This window comes from Ceratotherium simum, chromosome 1 (assembly GCF_057802395.1).
Source record: "Ceratotherium simum simum isolate JZ-2026a chromosome 1, ASM5780239v1, whole genome shotgun sequence".
NCBI lineage: Eukaryota > Metazoa > Chordata > Mammalia > Perissodactyla > Rhinocerotidae > Ceratotherium > Ceratotherium simum.
This window is the reverse complement of record NC_141900.1, coordinates 49,333,681-49,347,588: the sequence shown is the minus strand read 5'-3', so window position 1 is coordinate 49,347,588 and position 13,908 is coordinate 49,333,681. Positions and strand designations below refer to the sequence as shown.

The window sequence follows — 13,908 nt, the reverse complement described above, 5'->3', positions numbered from 1 at the left end:
TATATTTAGCTTTTCTTTTTTACAAAACTTCAGTTGCCTTTTTTCCCCTTAGGTATTTATTTAGGATGGTTTACAAAAATTCAGGAGTCATTTGAATGTTTTGCTCTGTCAAGCAAAATTTCCACGTGTTCATGTTTATGAAGTGTTGTCACTTTCTCAAATTTGTTTATTTCAATTCCTGGGAAAGTGTTTTTCATAAAGCCAGGGTCGAAGGTTTGAACTACACATAGGCCACATCACATTCTAGAAACAATATTCTGTCTCCTAAATCCAAATTACACCCCTGATTGTCTGGAGATTTTGTGTTGATGTGCTTCTGGAGACCACTGAGCTTGGGTGATAAAGTCTAGATACTGAACAGTACTCTTACAGCCCATGTCTGCTTGCAAACATTTAATAGCAACACCTCTGTACATGTGAAGGGTGGTTTGTGTTGTCTCCAAATGGTATAGCCAGAATCCAAAGTGGGCTGCATGGTACAGTGGAAAGAGCAGTTGCATTGCAATCATACTGTTCTGAAAGTGAAATTCAAAACTGCTGTTCACAAGCATTTCTTAACCCCACAAAACACAAAAATTGTAAAAATGCAGTAAAGTAGAATTGAGCTTCGCTTAACAAGACTACCAAAAAATGCCTCTCTAACATCAGTAGCCATAGAATATTTCAGACCCTAGAGCCCCAAATAAAGCTGATTTGTAAAGGAGAGGTTGATAGAAGGAAATAAAACACACTTCACTGAGAAGGTAACCTTGTTTGTAAACAAAAAATTACTCCTCTTTGATTATAATAGTGAGAAGGAGTAACACAATCCTGGTAATGATCACGAGGACACTGTGTGAAGAGTGTGAAGCCTGTAATTTGTCATCTACGTTTTCTTCCAAGGCTGCCATCAATCTCCATCAGGCCCCAACTTCTCCCATACCCCCCACCAAAGTGAGAGAAATATCTCTGTTATGCTTTAAGAAATGAGTTACAATGTGCGTTTGTTAACACTGAGCAGGGTTCCCTGACTGCCAAAGCACAATCCACCCCGGAGACCTCAATTGAACATGAGAAAATTGATGAAGCCTGCTAAAAGCTCGTGATCACAGATAGAGGTAATCTGAGTTTCTTGGTTTTGGTTTTATCTTCTGAGCTGACATTGTTGACCATCATTCTTGCATCTCTCTCTCTCTCTCTCTCTCGCTTTTTTTAATCTTTTCTCATTTTTCCATACTTAAAAACAAAGCATCTTTTTCTTATCACTATCTTTCTTGTAGCTTTATGTATTCACATCACTTTATCTTATAGCCCTATGTTATTTACTTCTTTTGATGCATCAACCATTAGAGCTTCTTGTCTACCCCTCTACATATTTCATTGGTGTATAAATCTAGCTGAACAGAAATCATAAGACTTTTTAAACAGGTTGGTCCTCGGTAACATTTTTAAGTATGTGATATTATTTTTTTCCTCCAGCTCTGAGACATCCCGTATTTTAGTGTTTTTCATCATTTTTCACAGATATGACTCTATCATTTTCCTTTTTTGTAATTTCAGTTTCGGGATTTGGTACCAAAGAAATGCTCGCTACAAAATAGAGATGGGATGTGCCCTTGGTTTTTCTAGTATATGGAAGTGTTTAGATTTGGCACTATTTGTCCCTTACTGTTTGGAAGAATTAATCTGTGGAAACACCTGGGCCTGGACATTTAATTTGAGACAGTTTCTAATTACAGACTTAATTTCTTTATGAAATATACCACAATTCAGATTTTCTAATTATTGTTTCCTTTTCCATAAGTTTTTGCTTGTAGGTACTTGTCTGATTTATCCAAATTTTCAAATGTATTGGTATGAAATTGTTCCTAATGTCATTCTATTAACTTTTTTTTAGGACTGTAGGACTTACAGTGATATCTTATGTTTTATTCCCTATATGGGTAATAGATGCCTTCCTTACATTTTTCTTGATCAGTCTTGCTAGTGGTACATCAATTTTTTCAATCCTTTCAGAGAACCACTTTTGCTTTGAGTGAGTCTCTTTATTGTACATTTGTTTTCTGTTTCTTTTATTTCTGCTCTTACTTTTATTATTTCCTTCTTTGTCCTCTTTCTGGGTTTAACTTTATTTTTGTAAATTTTTAATATGGATGTTTATATCATTGATTTTTAACCTCCTATTTTTTAAATGTATGCTAAAACTATAAATTACACTCAAAGCACAGCTTTATATGCATCCTACAATTTGTGATTTGTTATGTTTTTATTATCATTTGGTTCATTGTGACTTCTTCTTGGACCATTGTGCTACATATGAGTGTATTGCTTAATTTCCAAACAGTTGGGAGTTTTCTAGTTAGATTTTCTTATTGATTTCTAGCTTAATCTCACTGTGTTCAGAAAACACATGCTGAACTATTTCAATATTTTGAAAATTATTAAACTTGATTATGGTCCAATACTTAGCCCAAAAATTGCAATAGGAGCACTCAAAAAGAATTGAATTATGTATTGGTGGATCGTAAACAACACAATTAACAAAGTTGGCCTAATTTCTATACCCTTATTAAGTTTTTTTTTTTTTTTTTGGTGAGAAAGATTGGCCCTGAGCTAACATCTGTTGCCAATCTTCCTCTTTTTGCTTGAGGAAGATAGTCCCTGAGCTAACATCTGTGCCAATCTTCATGTGGGACACTGCCACAGCATGGCTTGATGCGCAGTGTGTAGGTCCATGCTGGGGATCTGAGCCCACGGACCCCGGGCCACTGAAACAGAGTGCGTGGACTTAACCAATACGCCACTGGGCTGGCCCCTCCTTATTAAGTTTTTTACCTACTTGTCTTATCAGTTATTGAGAGGTATGTTAAGTCTCCTAGTCTGAATATAGATTTATCTATTTATTGTTTAGTTCTGTCATTTTCTTTTTCCTTAAAAATTTTGAAGCTATGTTATTAAGTATATACAATAAAGACAGTCATAGTTTTCTCATGGATTGATCTTCTTATCATTATGAAATACTCTTCTTTATTGTTAGATATGCTTTGTGCCTTTCCAAAATCAAGGACACTGTCTAGTTCTTCTTCATGTTAAGCTTTGATGTCTTTGGCAGAGACTCAAGGACAAGATGGTAACTCCCAACACTTATGTTGATCTCAAAGTGTTCTCAAAGTCCTTTCCTACTGACAACGGCTCTGCTGCACTTTTCCAGACCTTCCCATTATCAGGAACTGTGGATGGGATCCCTGTGATAAAATATTTCATATTAGAACCATCATCTCTTACTTTCCTCCCCTATTTTCTTTTCCTTTCATATGCCATTATTTCCCTTTAAAGCACTGAAGTGAGACTATTAAAATCTAGAAGTAATTTTTCTTCCACTCCACAATATTGTGAGGATATTAACTATATTAATGCTATAGTTGCTTCCGTTTATCTCTGACACTTACGAACCTATAGCTGTGAGGGTTTCTTATTGATTAGCCATACATCATGGCCAACACACACTCAAATTCTCACTTACTTTAACCTTAAATGGGGCTTCATTGGGGCTTCAACCAATCATCATCACTTTCCTGTTGCAATAACAGGTGACTTTTCCAATAATTTTCTTTATATAATAGCAAAGACTTAGAAAAATATGAACTACAAGATCCAAACTTTAAAATTTTCCTATGAAATGGGAAGACAGATAAAGAAAATTCCATCAAAAAGTGTTTTACACTTTGATGCTAAAGAATTCAGCTAATTTTGCAAAGTGTTTAATTAGTATGGAGCCAGAAGGTGAATTCCAGCTAAAATTGGGGCAATTTAAAAAACTAATCTACTCTTACTTTGATTATGGTATCCTGTTACTGATTTGCTGCTTAGTGGTAGGAAATGCTATAACTCCTCATTCTATGATGCTATATGATTCTATCCTTATCTGTCTTGCTTTTAGTGTTTCCACCTACCCCCCATGGCATCAACTACGTGCTGACGGCTACTCAGTCTCTCGTTTGTACTCCATTCCCCATTCCAAACTTTAAGAATTTATGTTCAACTGACTCAAGACATCATGACCTTTCTCATAGAACTTCAAACTAAAGATGTCCTGAACAGAACTTCTCTATATTCACAAACCTATACTTTCTGCCACATGGCTGAAGCCTCCACACTCTGGTTTGGGAAACTGAGTATCCTGTATTACATGCACCAGAAATTTACAATCACTTATCAAAGACACATTCTTCATAATCTGGCTCCTCCTTACAATCCCAGCCCTATCACTAACCTCTCATCACCACTCCTACCACTTAATTTTGCAGCCATCTATTTATATGCCTGTATCATTTACTAAAGAGGAAATACCTGGGTACAGGCTAGGCCCTCAGTATAGATGGAATGCGGGAATGTATGAGGCATGAGAAGAAAGGTCAATTTTTATTTAAATGACTCTTACTAAGTTATGTTTGCAAGTGTTAACTCAATCACCACGGCTTCTTCATTTTCATCCCGTGATGATCTATGAAAAAAGATGATAATCTCTTTCAACTTTGAACCATCTATATTCACTGGAAATATTTGAAGAACCTAAAACTGGAACAATGGGAGATAGCAGAAAGAACATTGGCTCAGGAGTCTGGAGATCCTAGTTCTAGTACTGTGAATTTTAGGCAAGTCACCTAATTTCTCGGTGACTCATTTTCTTCTAGGTATTATTTCTCAGGTCTTTCAACTCTAGACTTCTATGGACTTAGGATGATCTTCACATCACCTGGGTTTGTATTAGGTCCATTCTATTCTTCTGCATTCTTATTGGCTTCTTCTCTTTCTTGGCCTGCCTCATTTCACTTTTGTCACTTTAAACTCTGGTATCACAAGCATAAAATGGTCTCCAATTTTGAAATGTCCCTTCTTTTCCACGCTAATTAAATGTTTTTTAATGTCTATTATTTCTGCAGAGCAAATGATTACGTAAAACAATGCATCCTTGCTTTGTCTCTACAGATATTTATATTGATTCTAACAAAAACTATTGTGCATGAGCAGTTGTGTATCTAACTTCTTCAGCCTCAGAGCTGTATCACTTGCAGGGGTAATGTTTATTAGCTCATTTGTCTGACATAACACGACATAAAGTTCCGGTACAAGATTATGTTTCTAGTACCTATTCCAGATGCTGAACAGCATGATACATTAGGGTTCTAGGGCACCAAATTTAAGATAAAGCTGCTTATCTGGGGTGTATATTTTTCAAAAACCAAATCATTAACTTGAAAATAAAAAGAGAAGGTCTTGATTAAGTCAAAATAATTGCTTAAGATCTAATCTGATCTGAACAGTCTTTACTTTAATGCAAATAACAGACTGGCTGGCTGGCCCTGGAGTGAGAACAGGAACAGGATCGGTGATGACAACACATGACATGGCTGCTGTCTGAGGTTCCCATCGTTCTGTGTGGTGTCCTGTTCAGTTCAACAAATTCCACAGGATTTTGCACCCCATTGACTGTACTAGTGACAAGATCTGAAGTCTGTCAGCAGACAGGAAAGTCACAGTCGTGTTGTATGCATGTGCTGGACTCACTCTCCTGGTTTTTGTAAAGCATATTGGCTGGTTTGCTTCAGTGATCACTTTACAGTCTGACCCACAGTGAGTTTGGAAAGGAAAAAGCAGTTAAACATTTCCCCTATACTTCAGTGTATTTTCAGTGATACTTGAGAGACGTGATCCTTCTTTTTATAAAAGGACCCTTGGAGATTACCAAATCATACCTTCTCATTCTATAGACAAGGGAATTAAAGGCTGGTGGGATTAAATGACATATTCAAGGTCACATATCAAATTAGGGAGTGCCTTAGTTATGTGAATTCAACTTCTCCTAATTCTTAGTCTAGGACTTTCCCACTCTTCTATGCTCGTTTTAAAATTAAGACTAGAGCTTATATTATAAGTATAGATATTTATATCCTAAGTATGATTAAACTCTCAGTATAAACACGCTTTATTTTTCTATCCCCAAGAATGGATGGTAGCTGATCAAAGATGGAGCATTTCTCTGGAGGATATGTGTCTCTTTAATATGCTCTGAGGAAAGGTGCGAAGGTTTACCCTCTCATATTTTGTGATTCCCTACAAATAAGAAAAGTGTTTGGGTGCAAAGCGGCCCAACATTCTACAGATGTCCAGCATGGAAGTCTTTCTAAAATTTGGGTGGGTATCAGAATCACCTAGGGTTATGTGATTATTTATTTATTCATTTATTATGTTTTTATTTATTTATATTTTCATATAGACTCTCAAGTATCACGACAGAGCAAAAAAATCAAAATCTCTGTTGGTGACATCAGGGAATCTGTGTAGGTTTAATGTTCGGAGGTGATTCTGACTTGCGGTCAGGTTTCAGACTTACAGCCTTTGTGGAAGGAAGACAGCTGTTTGTGCTCTACGCACTACAACTGGAAATGCTTAGGTCATGTAACACCTCTCAATCAAGTTGGGCAAGCTCGCTCCACATTGACAAGTCCATACATTTAGGTAATAATGCTTTCCTGGTCTTTTCATAAAGTATATCATCTCTATAATATGCAGCTAAACAGCCACCAGGAATGGAAAAGTGTCTTTTAGGACTGAATCATGCCTTGAAGTGTAGAATATATCTTTTTCTCTATGACCTTCTTGCCACAATCTGAGGGGCAACATCATTTGGAACTGTTTCAACATTTTAAAAGTGTATGTAGAAGGTAATTTCAAATTTTGAAGTACTACATAGATATTCTGGAGAAACAAAGGTTTAGGTTATTATCTATGAAAAACTGTCTTTATGGATTATTCATGGTAATTCCTACATATTACCAAAGTTACAACCATGGGCTTCAAGTTAAAATTCTGGCTTTCAAGGAAAAGTGAGGAAAAGAGTGATGAAACAGATGTATGCATTATTTTAAAAAAGAGGATGACTGTGGGAAAATGTTGACATTTGGGTAAAAGTTTTAAAATTGATTACTGTAAATTAGTAAACTCTGGGTATATTTGCCCTTTCATTCTGTTAAACTTTTGACTTAAAAATAGGAAATGGGGCTGCCCCAGTGGCGTAGAGGTTAAGTTCACGCACTCTGCTTCGGTGGCCCAGGGATCACAGGTTCAGATCCCAGGCACAGACCTACACACCCCTTATCAAGCCATGCTGTGGCAGTGTCCCATATAAAGTAGAGGAAGATGGGCATGAATGTTAGCTCAGGGCTAATCTTCCTCACCAAAAAAAAAAAAAAAAAAAAAAAAAGGAAACTGACTGAGCCAGCCCTGATATGGCCCAGTGGTTACAGTTGGGCACTCTCACCACTTCGGTGGCCCGGGTTCATTTCCCGGTGGTGGAACCGCACCACCTGTGTGTCAGTTTCCATGCTGTGGTGGCAGCTCACACAGAAGAACTAGAAAGACTTACAACTGGGATATACAAGCATGCACTGGGGCTTTGGGGAGGAAAAATTTTAAAAAAGAGGCAGATTGGCAACAGATGTTAGCTCAGGGCGAATTTTTCCTTGCAAAAAAAAAATTAGGAAACTGACTTAATCATGCTATTGCTTTCATATATGAGAAAACCAATTTCAAAGCAATGATTCTGAAGACTAACAATATTAGACAAGTAAGGAAGCATCACTTTTGAGCGTCGGGAGTATCAAGGCAATACTATTTCCTGTGATAATTAATGGCAACAAATTTGGAATCCAAAAAAGGAAAAAAAAGTTATTTTACTGGCTCACTCAGCATCAGGGAACTATTTGTACTTTGTTGGTATTTTATTTTATAATTATTTTATTCAAGTCATAATGGTTTATAACTGTGAAATTTCAAATGTACATTATTTCTTATCATTTTCTGTATAGACTGCATCATGCTCACCACCAATAGTTTAATTTTCATTTGTCACCACATATATGTGCCCCTTTACCCCTTTTGCCAAGCCCTCAATCCCCCTACCCTTCTGGTAACCACTAATCTGTTCTCTTTGTCCGTGTGTTTGTTTATATTCCACATACGAGTGAGATCATGTGGTGTTTGTTTTTCTCTGTCTGGCTTATTTCACTTAACATAATACCCTCAATGTCCATCCATGTTGTTGCAAATGGGATGATTTTGTCTTTTTTATGGCTGAATAGTATTCCATTGTATATATATACCACATCTTCTTTATCCATTCATCAGTTGATGGGCACTTGTGTTGCTACCGTGTCTTGGCTATTGTGAGTAATGCTGCAATGAACATAAAGGTACGTAAATCTCTTTGGATTGTTGATTTCAAGTTCTTCGGATAAATACCCAGTAGTGGGACAGCTGGATCATATGGTATTTCTATTTTTAATTTTTTGAGAAATCTCCACACTGTTTTCCATAGTGGCTGCATCAGTTTGCATTCCCACCAGCAGTATGCGAGGGTTCCCTTTTCTCTACATCCTCTCCAACAGTTGTTATTTTTTGTCTTGGTAGTTATAGTCATTCTGACCAGTGTAAGGTGATATCTTGTACTTTGTTGGCATTTTAGATACCAGCTACACAGAAATATTAGGTAGTCCACAAGAATTGCCTAATTTTTCCTTTCAAAGTTTGTAAACTAAAAAACTTTTTTTTATTCTACTGGCAAATATACAATCTTTTCATATTCCCCTACCCCAAGTTCACTTACATTCATCCTATGCTGCTTTGCTGAACATAGTTTCACCTTGAAACGTGGCAGGATTAGACAAACAAAGTGAACGTATATGTAAGAGTCATTTGATGAAGACATAGGTTATTGTCTATGGGGCAGAGTCTGTGATCCAATTTAGTTACCTGTTTCAGTGGCTCCAGCTCCCGCACTGAGAGATCTGTTCTCACTTATATATTGCTATATGTTGTTTTTGTTGGTCAGTGCTCTGTTTCAAAGTTTCATTCATCCCTTCGTTCTGAGATTATCAATTTTGCTTAACACATAGAGCAGTTTCAAGAATGTCTTTAAACAGACATTTTCTAGAATGGATATTTAATGACTGACTAATGATTTTGTTGTACATACATAATTTATCACAGACTGATATAATTCAATGAAAAAAAAGCCCCCTCAGATTATTGGGGGGACTTTGTGGTAGGTATACCCTCGGGTAAGAAGTAGATCATGATGATTAAGAGGTGGTCTCTAGATTCAGAATGTTAGAGTTCAAATCCCAGGTCAGCTGGCAAGTTACTTTAACTGTTCCTGTTTCCATTTCCTCATCTATAAAATTGGTAGGACGATAATAATAAAATTAACCTCAGAGGGCTGTTGTAAGAATTGAATTACATGACATGTACAGTCCTTCAAATGGTGCAACCCTTCACCTATTTTTTTTTACATGTGTTTTACAATATTTGGAAATGTGTTTCAAATGTTTTAAAGTCCGACAGACATAACCTTATCAGCAACTTTCAAAGCTTGATAGAAATAAAAGGGCTCTTTGGTGTTTTGAACTTTATCTTCCTCTCAGAGACCACAAACCAACTAGACAGAAAGACCTCTTTACAAAAAAGAAAAGAAAAGAAAAAGATAAAACCACCACCACTACAAACCCAGATTTGTATTTTTTTCTAAATTTTGAAAAGAATCTAATTTGAAGTAGAAATTTGTAAAGATAATAACTTACTTTGTGCCGATAGAAAGATGAAGACAAAACAACAACGATCTCTTTTATCCATGTCCTGGCTTTCTTAGAACTTGTCAAATAAATGCACATCAGGGCATGAAGAAGCATTCCATGGAAAGCATAGCTTCAGAGACTGAATTTTTCATGAATGTTGTAGTTCACTACTTTCAGTAAAATGTCAAGAATGATATAATCCATATGTGGATTAATGTAACCTCACAGAAATCTTTGAAATCTGAGATGCTGTTTTGGAATACTGTTACCTCGGTTTCCATAATTCTTTCTTAATATCCTCTGCTTATTCAGACAGCAATGATTCTTGATAATTGAGGTCATCTTCCATTCCTTAAGGATAAAGGCAAACCAGAAGTGAAATTAGATTTCTACTGCAAAATGTATTCCCACTTTGTACATATTTTATATCAATAAACTTCCACTTAACGTGACACTTTATCACTTACTTGCCCAAAAGTTTTGCCTGAGTCCAATTTGAACCAGACCCAGCATTTCACTTACCTTCTTTATTAATCTCCATTTCATTTTAAATGCTGTACTACATGATGACTTGGAAGTACTTTTACTGCAGCGTTTGAAAATTAAGGCTCACAGAAATGAATTTTTTTTTGTTTAGATCTCACGTGGAAAATACAACCGTTTATATCGACAGCCTATTTAAATCCTGCTTCTCGAATCATTTTACTTCTTTCTTTTATAGCCTACAGTCATGTCTAGCTGAGTTACAACATTAGAAATTCTAAATAAGGTGGAAAAGCATTATCAGATTTACATTTAATAAACTTAAATTCTTTCTCAGTAAGTATATTATAATTGTAGATTTACAGATTCTTGATATTTTCCACTGAGGAAAATTAGATTTGGCCATGTTAATGAAATACATGACAAACATATAAAGAGCTCAATGTGTAACTGTAAAAATAGGATGGATGCCAGATTTCCTATTGTTTGATTTTCTACTCGCATTTGTTCTAAATATGCAGTCAAAAGTGACTTTTAGGTCTACTCTTAATCATGTTACATAGGCTGAATTATCTTATAAAAGAGTTCATTCACTTAGAAAGATGGAATATTTTGGCTTGATAATATATATCTACAGTGTAAAAACACGTGTTATTGGCATATGCTAAGGTACAGTGTATAGGCCAATATTGCCATGACAAAGTTCCTTTCAATATTGGCAAGAAACACAATCACATTAATGTTATTAAAATATCAAACAAATACATTTTTCTGAACAAAAATATTTTTTAAATTGATTTTGACATCAGCTTCTTTCTGTAATTTTACAACAGGACTGTGTGACCTTTCTCAAGTCAGGACTACGTTTTAATTTCTCGTGTATAAAATTGAGGGTTTAGACTGGGTGACATCTAAGATTTCTTTCAGTTCTAAAATATTATGATTCTAGAGTGTTTCAGTGTGCTAGAAAGGCTCTCCCATATTTAGTTCTATATTTTCACTTCACAGAGGGGAAATGGGTTAAAATAATTCGCCTATTACATACATCTGAATTTAACTGTAGATCCTTCCTACTAAGAAACATGTTTCCATTCAGCTTTTTGAAAATATTTTTGATATATTGTAAATTGTTCTTCATAATAAGTTAATGAGAAAGTTTATCATAGCATGAAACTTTATGACACTATGATTGTTGTTGACATAAATGTGTTCTCTGAGCCATAACTTCACCCGAAAAGTCTGACAGTGGCCCACAGCACTGAGTACTAGGTGCTGTGACGTTTAGATTTCAGTAGTCATAGTCCTTAACCTCAAAGAGTTGAAAATCTACTGCAAACCACTAAAATTCAATACATCTTTCAAAAACTTTTCATCAAATACCGTAGACTCCAGCATTTTGAATGACTAGATCATTCAGAATTAGGCTCATATTTATTGTTAAGATTCTTCTTAATACAAAATTATTTGTTTTTATGCTCCAGTCTCTGGGCAGCCAAGTCCCCTTGCTAATCAGTCTATACTTCCACAGCTTCCAAAAGTGCAAACTGAATCGCTTCTTTTCCTCATCAGAGATTTGCTGTCCCATTTGTTTTTAAGCTTTTTGAAAGAAAAAAAAAGTCTTGGCTTTACATAAGAGCTGTGCCTTGTGGAAGTTTTGGAAATTTTAAATTGCATTCAAGATCCCCACTCGCAGGTGAAACATTATCTGGTCATCTTGTCATTAGCGCTGACAGTTTTGGCTGAGGTCGAAGTTAAGAAAAATGCTGGAATGAACTGGAAATAGTCATATGTTCCTCATCCATCACCTCATTAATCACAAAGTTAACATTGTCTCTGAAACAATGCTGCTTTATTGTGGGGTAATCCTCATTTATTGTTAAGCTACTAAACAATATTCAAGAGTCCAGATTCTCTTCCATGTCCTGCCAAGTGTGGCTGAGACATGACAATCGTGACATTATTCATTGACAATTAAAGCAGAAAAAAGGATCCTGGGCAATGATCTCATTCTCATAGTTACACAGAATGGAATATGCTCAAAGGAGGTTCCATATAGACTCATAATTATTATCTTGCTTTTGGGGATTTTGTTTATTTTCTTTTTTTTTTTTACTATTTGTAGCATAGTTTATGGCTAGATATACATCAGAAAATATTAAATTTAAAGCTCTGTGCTTCACTGTATTACCTCTGGCCACTAATGACCATGGTATTTAATATCTCATCTCCAGCTTGCAAAGTTGTGAGATCATACCAGTGTGTGATATCAATGCAAAGAATTATGGAGGAAGTGGGGAAATGATAATGCTGACAATTGGGTACAATACTGATTTATGTGCACGTTATTCTAGAGGTATAAATAAACCACTTAGGGAAATGTGTTCATCTTAATGTGTTGGAGTTGCAATATATCACTAAGTCCGAAGAGCAAGCGTATATCCACGAGTACTTAACTTTTACTCAGAGGCAGCTGAGTTTTCCAGAAAGATCTGATTATTCTTTTAAAAAATATACAATGTAGGTATAATATTATGACTATACTTAACTATTCATAAAAATATATACATGCCACATAATAAAGAAAAAGAAACGTGTTACGTATTCACTCCCCACAAAGGAAAGGGGACATTTGAAATAAATATTTGTATAAATGGGTATTCTAAAAAAGGATGGTGAAGTTTATCTTACTTTTTTTCTTTCAAGCTCTGTGAGTATATAAGAGTAAATGTTTATATTCCTGTAGTTTGCTGTCCTTGAGAATTAAAAAATCAAAAATAATAACAGTGAAAAAAGTAGCAAAGCCTTTAAGTGATGTAAGATTGCTTGAAGTTTAATTTTGGTATTACACGGGTTTGAGAAGACAAGTTCCACTTAGGTCACATGAGAATATTCTGAACTTTTCCCGTCTTTAATTTAATATGACTTCAAATTGAGATTTAATTTGTGAAAGTCAATCTGTTAACATTCTGATTATGGATACGCAAAGTTGTAAAATTTTAGAAAATATTGACTCTATTATTGACTCTATTATTTTTTATATTTTAAAGATTTATAAGACTATGTAATAGATAAACTGAAAAAAATTAAATGTTGAAAAAACTGAAGTCATAGTACAGTATGACTATTTTGACTATTAATGTTGTGTTCCCTTCATTTTCAAATTTCTTGCTATTTAGTCCTCAAAGCTGTTCCATCTAATTTCTGTTTCCAACACTCTACCAAAACTCTTCCTACGAAGGTTAAATGTAATCTCCTAATGATTAACTTATATAGCATGTTTCCAGGCCTTGTTTTATCTCCTTACATGTTACTTCATCTTTCTTGAATGTCTGCCTTCTATTTCGTGACGCCACTTCTGATTCTCCTGCATCTTTACTATCCTTTTTCAGTCATTCACCCATTCCTCTATTTTAGCCTAGACCTTAAAAATTGTTTCCATTAGTTTTTGTTATTTGGTCCTTTTACCTATAAATCAGCTATTCCTGAATGAGATCATTCATTCTTTTGGTTTTCTCTAGATGCCTTTCCAAGTATGTTGAACATTACAATTACCCAAATCTTCACTTGAACTTTTTCTCCCGAGATCTAGATTTCTAGTATCAACTGTATCTACTAGACATTTCTTCCTGGATATCCTCTAGTCCCTCCAAAATTAACTTGTGTTAAGATGAAATTCTATTCCATCTTGGCTCTCCTCACGTATTCTATATGTCCATTAATAATATCACCATTTCATAGGAATCTCATAATCATCTGAAGAACATTGACTTTTTTTCTAATTCTCTTTCACATTCAGCCAGTCACAAAATCCTGT

At 35.3% G+C, this 13,908-nt stretch overlaps 1 protein-coding gene across 1 annotated transcript in view; it reads left to right on the top strand.

The window, feature by feature from the left end:
- The window catches only part of AGMO (alkylglycerol monooxygenase), a 334,799-nt gene that overhangs the window by 71,672 nt on the left and 249,219 nt on the right, over nt 1–13,908 (top strand). The gene's annotated exons all lie outside the window — the stretch shown is intronic.